The sequence below is a fragment of the Alligator sinensis genome, unplaced genomic scaffold (assembly GCF_000455745.1).
Source record: "Alligator sinensis unplaced genomic scaffold, ASM45574v1 scaffold489_1, whole genome shotgun sequence".
NCBI lineage: Eukaryota > Metazoa > Chordata > Crocodylia > Alligatoridae > Alligator > Alligator sinensis.
In genome coordinates, this window is record NW_005841901.1 from 3379317 (window position 1) to 3385682 (window position 6366).

The following is a 6366-nucleotide window of genomic DNA, read 5'->3' on the forward strand; positions in this document are numbered from 1 at the left end:
GATTGTGTTCAACACCAATAAATGCAAGGTTCGCCACCTTGGGAAGAAAAACCCGCAGCATCCTTATAGGCTCAGCAGTGCTATGTTGGCTATCACTATGGAAGAAAGAGACTTGGGGGTCATCATTGACCACAAGATGAACATGAGCCTGCAATGCGATGCTGCAGCCAGTAAAGCGACCAAAACGCTGGCTTGCATCCATAGATGTTTCTCAAGCAAATCCCAGGACATCATTCTCCCTTTGTACTTGGCCTTGGTGAGGCCGCAGCTGGAATACTGTGTCCAGTTTTGGGCTCCACAATTCAAAAAGGATGTGGAGAAGCTTGAGAGAGTCCAGAGAAGAGCCACGCGCATGATCAGAGGTCAGGAAAACAGACCGTACGACAACAGGCTGAGAACTATGGGGCTCTTTAGCCTGGAAAAGCGCAGGCTCAGGGGTGATCTGATGGCCACCTACAAGTTTATCAGGGGTGACCACCAGTATCTGGGGGAATGTTTGTTCACCAGAGCGCCCCAAGAGATGACAAGGTCGAACAGTTATAATCTACTGCAAGACCGTTTCAGGCTAGACATAAGGAAGAATTTCTTTACTGTCCGAGCCCCCAAGGTCTGGAATAGCCTGCCATCGGGGGTGGTTCAAGCACCTACATTGAACACCTTCAAGAAAAATTTGGATGCTTATCTTGCTGGGATCCTATGAGCACAGCTGACTTCCTGCCTTCGGGCGGGGGGCTGGACTCGATGGTCTTCCAAGGTCCCTTCCAGCCCTAATGTCTATGAATCTATGAAACAATGCAGAGTGCCACCATTCTGCTTTGTAAATGACTGGTATAAATATTGGTGCGTGCAACAGCACAATAGCACAGCTGAGCCCAGAGGATCTAAGAAATTATTTACTGCCCTAAGGAATGTCTTGTGATCTGGGTAATACCAGGTGTGAAGGCAGAATTCATTTCATGGTCCTTTTGCAAGAGAGCTTGGCACCAGGTTTAGGGTTGGGAGGCCTTGCTTCAGTTGGATAGTTTCCACAGCTTAGAGAAATGGGTTGGGGCAAATGTTTCAGAGGCATGGGAGGATCTAGCAGCCAGGATTTAAGTCAAGCATGTCACTGCAAGGTTGTTTTGGGGAGGTTGGTAAATACCTTGGGGGGGTTAGGGTTAAGATGGAGTACTTGTTAGAGAAGGTAGAAGATCACCAAGCAGCCCTTTGAAATGACAAATATAAATAATCCAGCTCACAAGTGTTACAAAGAGACCATTGTGCTATGTATGGCTGAGCCAAATAGAGCTAAGATGACGCAGAAGTGGGGAGAGATGGATGCACACTGGACTCTCAGAATTGATTCCAAGGAAAGCAATTAACAATCTTTGTAAGCAAATTAACTGAATAGGCAGTGGCTTAACTCTGCTTGGTTTGCATCTATTTACTTTTCACATGAACATTAAGCCTGTTAGTACATCTGTTTCCTATGAGCGTTTTCATTTTATATCTTTTTAAAGATTTCCTGAGTCCAAAAGTAAGACAGTCTGTCACTCATTGCTTCTCCTCATTGATTTTTATAAGCACTAGAAAATTGAGGAAGTACTTAATATTTTCTGTTTATTTTTCTAACACTATAAGGTTATTTTTCTTTTGAATTATTTTTTTAAAGCTGAATTCTCAAGTGGTGGAAATCAGCACAGCTCCAGTCAAAATGAATAGACACTGATTCACTCCAAGTGCAGATATCAAGCGTAGCATAGACAAAAACCAGGTAAGTGCTCGGCTTACTTTCTTTTTTCTGTTGCTACCCTGAGATACTTTGTGTCTGTGATTCTCGAGTAGGGTGCAATGAAATCCTTTAAGGGCGTTGCAGGGTGCTATGCAACATGAGCACTGTTAAGTACAAGTTATGTATAGATGTTTGCACAAGATAAACCCAGAGATTTCAAGTAGGAATCCATGGGCACCTATACACGAGCAGCGAGGCTGTTCCAACACACTGTAACTATATGTGATGGGGGCAATGCCCCAAAGGAAAACTTACCTCAAAGGGAAGAGCTCCTGAACCAGTGGGATACAGCTGAAAACTGGAAGTCCGGCCAGATCAAAACAGCGGCAGAGAAAAACGCCACGGCAACAAAAAAGGGAAATAAGAAAAGGCACAACAGGTCCAGGAGGAGCCAGGGTCAGCTCCAGCCCTAACACGGACCTGCTTTATGGTGGCGTGCCAGCACCAATTCACCACCCGGCCCCTTGGGGCAGAGGTAAAAGCTCCGCCAGGAGCAGAGTCAGGAGAACTGTAAGTGAGGTTTCTGGTGGGGCCAGAAGAGCTCCAAGGAGGAGGGAGGTCCAGAGAGGAGCAGTGGTGGCTGCCCCAGGAGGGGGCACACGGAGAAGGGAGAAGCCTGCAAGGGCCAAGGGACATACCTGAAGAGGAGGTGAGGATCCCAGACACCTCTGAATGTGATTGGATGGCCAAGTACCCTGCAAAAGGAAAAGAGAGCCAGGAGTCCGGACCAAAGTAACCACATAACAGAGAAGCAAGGACATCCCTGGCAACAAGGTAACCCAGGGATAACAAGGGCCACAAGCCAGTCTTTGCTACAGCTGGGAGCTCAGGCCAAGTGAGGTCTATACCCTATTTTCTTTTAAGGTCAAAAGACCAAGACAAAAAAATTATTACCATAGCTCACCTTAGAGATGAGTAGAAAATAACATCTTAAGGTTGGTGTAAGGCGGGATGTAGGGGAGGTGGAAACCGGACAAGCCTGGTTACGGAAGACCCCAGGGGAGGTGGGATGTAACGTTCTACTCCCGGTAATAACTTACTTTTCCATCGAAGACATGGCAGGTGAGAACCCCCTGAAGGCCTTCCAAAGCAAATATTTCAACACCGAACTGTCCAGATCCCAACAAAACGGCGAAACTTGAGAGGTCCCTAAGAGCTAGGCGTATGAGCAAACACCACGGGAACTTACACTATACCATGTTGAAGCAGACTCAAGTAATAGAGTCTGCTGGAGCATGGTAATTACTGCACTCCAGCAGCCTCCAGCATCTCATGTATCAGCGTCACTCGAGCTTTAGATGAAGCACTCCCGCCACCATTTTGATCTGGTAGATTTCTGTGAATAAGACTTTTTTTTTTCTTTTTACCTGAGAGAACAGGAAGCCAAATTCTGCCTTTAGTTACTTAGAAATAAATTCCATGGAAGTCAGCATGCATTGTATGTATCCTATTGAACTTGACTCACTGACAAATGCTAGACTTAGGTCAAATCTTCCTTGCTTCACTGATTCATGAATACTGTGTATTCCAGAGACACTGGGTTGTTACCTCTAATTACAGAGAAAAGTTGAGTAATAAAAGGGCTCCTGTTTTTCTGTCTCTCTATAGACAAGGAGAAAGAAAACCTGCACAGCCTCACCTCCCCTAGAACTTGCAAAAGCCTAACCACAAGGAACAAAATCTGTGGCTGGAGAATGGGGTGAGCAGAAAGGAAACAGCTGCTTTCCACGAGTTGTCACCCCACCAACCCCACAAGGTCCTGAGTCAGTATTCCCTTTTGTAGGGGCAGCTTTCATGGTATTGGAACTTTTGCCACTCCCTCTCAAAGGAGACAGCTGTGGAGACAGTGAACATTGGAGGGGCATTTCTGGGCTAGGGACAGACATTACACATAAACTGATTTAAGTGGTCAGAAACCGGTTTAAACCTGTAACAGAACAGACATTCAGTGCACATAAACCAGTTTGAAAATAGTTGAAATCAGTTTGAGATAAACCTGGTTGAATGTAGTATCAGACTTAACTGATTTGGGTCAAACTGGTTTATGCAATGTCTGTCCCAGACCCCTTGCTGGTTTAAGTTGAATCAGATTCCCCCAGCATCCTGGCATGCTCTCTGGGCTGGGCTCTTGCTTCATAGCAGAGCTGGCCCTTCCCCTCTGCTCTCTGGCAGACTTGCAGGCACAGCAGGGTCTGCTGGCTTCCCCATCCCTCTCCCTCCCCCCACTGCTTAAGCAGAGATCCCTTCTTCCTCTTTCCCACAGCACAGACCTTAGCCAGCATGTGGTATGCTAGCTAATGCTGTGTAAGATAGATAGGACTGTGTCTGCATAGCGAGTTTTGGAGCTAATCAATAGCTCAGCTGGTAATGTCCCTGCTTTCCTTCCTTTGGAAAAAGCTTTATACGAAGAGCTTGAACTAATGAGCGAGGTTTTGTTTTCTGATGGGGTGCTAAATACTGATAACAGAGCTGATAAATGCTCTGTTATCAAGGAGTTGGGCGGGGGCGGACCCCTCCCTCCCTAATCACAACATCCTGATGGGGCCTGGCCACACCCTGCCTCAGCTCAGCCCTGTAGAAGGGAAGGGAGGGCTGCTCTAGCACCCCCCGGCTTCTAGCCTGAGCCACTGCAGGCATGTGCCAGCATTTTTTTTTTCAGTCCAGAGGAGATGTCTGTATAGTTACAAAGTGATTTGCAGACTAACCTGCAAGGATTGAATCAATTCAGGCTCAGGCTTTTTGAATGTCTGTCCCTAGCCCTGAAGAGACATTCCCTCATAGCTCTGAAGGCAGCATTGTCTTTTTATTATGTTTGTACACTTCCTAGCACAATGGGCAGGGGTGGTCTTGACAATGATTAGGAATCCTGTGCACTAGCAAAGTACAACTCATTAGCACAAATACAACAGGGCAGACATATGTGGAATGATTCCCAAGGGTAGCCAAGCTCCATTTGGTAAAGGCCCCAGCATGCAGAGAGCAGCTTTGTCCCTTCCCTGTTCTGACAGTGGGCTTGCCACCAGCTGCTTGTTGTCTCACTTCAGAGTCCATTTTAATTTGGATAATTCCATAGAGAATGAGGGCCGTGCCCCTTGCTTTGGTATGAAATTAATAGACTTCAAGTCTCATGTGATTCCTATATTTTTCATCATCCAGCTGCAGATATGGCTAGTGCTAGGAAAAAATGTGCCAACAATAATATTTGAGGAACCACTTTTGTGCTGGCTCAGTTCTTGGGCAACTGAAGTAGAATGTACTTTCCTTAAAAGAATCAACACATTTCCTGCATCCCCTTTATTAAGGCATGTAAAGCCCACCAGGACATGTCAGAATCTGAAACAAGGGCTTAAAATGCTAACTTTTAAAGAGTTACTTTCCTTGCTCAATCTTTTATATTTAAAATTTGGATTGTTTGGGGCTTTTCCCCAGTATTAGGGATTCTTATTTATTTTGCAGGTTATTTTGAGATGTAATAAGTACTTTCTGTTTCTAATTGATGCACGTCAGTATTTACCTCATCACTCAGAACTTTTTTTGCTTTCCTTGAGCAGGCAGCCTGCTTCAGGAAGGTTGAGGTGGAAAATACAAGGACACTTTTTTTTCCATGGTTTCCAGTATATGATAGTATCTTCTGTGTTGGAACAACTGTGAGAACAGCCTTAATCATGGTATTTCTATTTCTCATCCTGGCCAGTATCCACACATATCTACCCTTGCTGGTTTAGATATGTATGTCTAATCACCAACTATTTTCTAAATGCAGAAAAGCTTCAAGTCGGTTCCTATTTTATCTGAATTGCTTTTCCCTAGCAACTTTAAGATGGAGCCAGAGACCTGACAAGATGAATTCAGAAGCTGAATTACAGCTTGCCCAATGCCACAGGAGTACTGTATTTTGTTAACAAAATAACCTTTTATTTCAAGCTCAAGCCACAATCTTAGCTGGACAATGTTCGATGCAAACTGGCCTGAGCCATGTCTTCTCTGGCAGTGTTTAAGAAATGCCCCTAATAGTGCAGGAACTCAATTGATGCTATCAGTGGGCATAATGTCACAGCATTTTCCACACTAAGAATCTCATGCTGCTTAGATTGGTGGAGTTGCCTGGCTATGGGGGTAATAGCTAGAGATCTTTCTATGAGTGTCAGGGTAGGTAATAAGGTGAAGAAATGACACGCTGATAAAAGCAGAGGGAGAGAAAAGGTGGCCTCATGGTTATGGCAGGAAATCTGGGTATCTGACCTTATGCCTTGGCCTTGCTACAGACTTTCCACATGGCCTTAGGTAGATGACTTAGTCACTCTGGGTGCTTGCAAACATAAAAAAACCCACCCCAAAATGGCACTTTACTTTAAACTCGACGCATTACCACACCAAACCCCATGCATGCCTAGAAGAGCCGAACATTACTTCAACTTGGCTCATCCACATCTGTAAAGACTTTAGTGAGGCTTTTTTGGCACTTTTATCTAATAGCTGATTGACTCAGCTTTAGCTAAAAGCGCCAAAAAGCCCCACTGAAGCACCCAATCTTTACAGATACTGCAGAGCCAGGTTGAAGTAACACACTGCTTTTTCCAGGAAAGTGGGTTTTT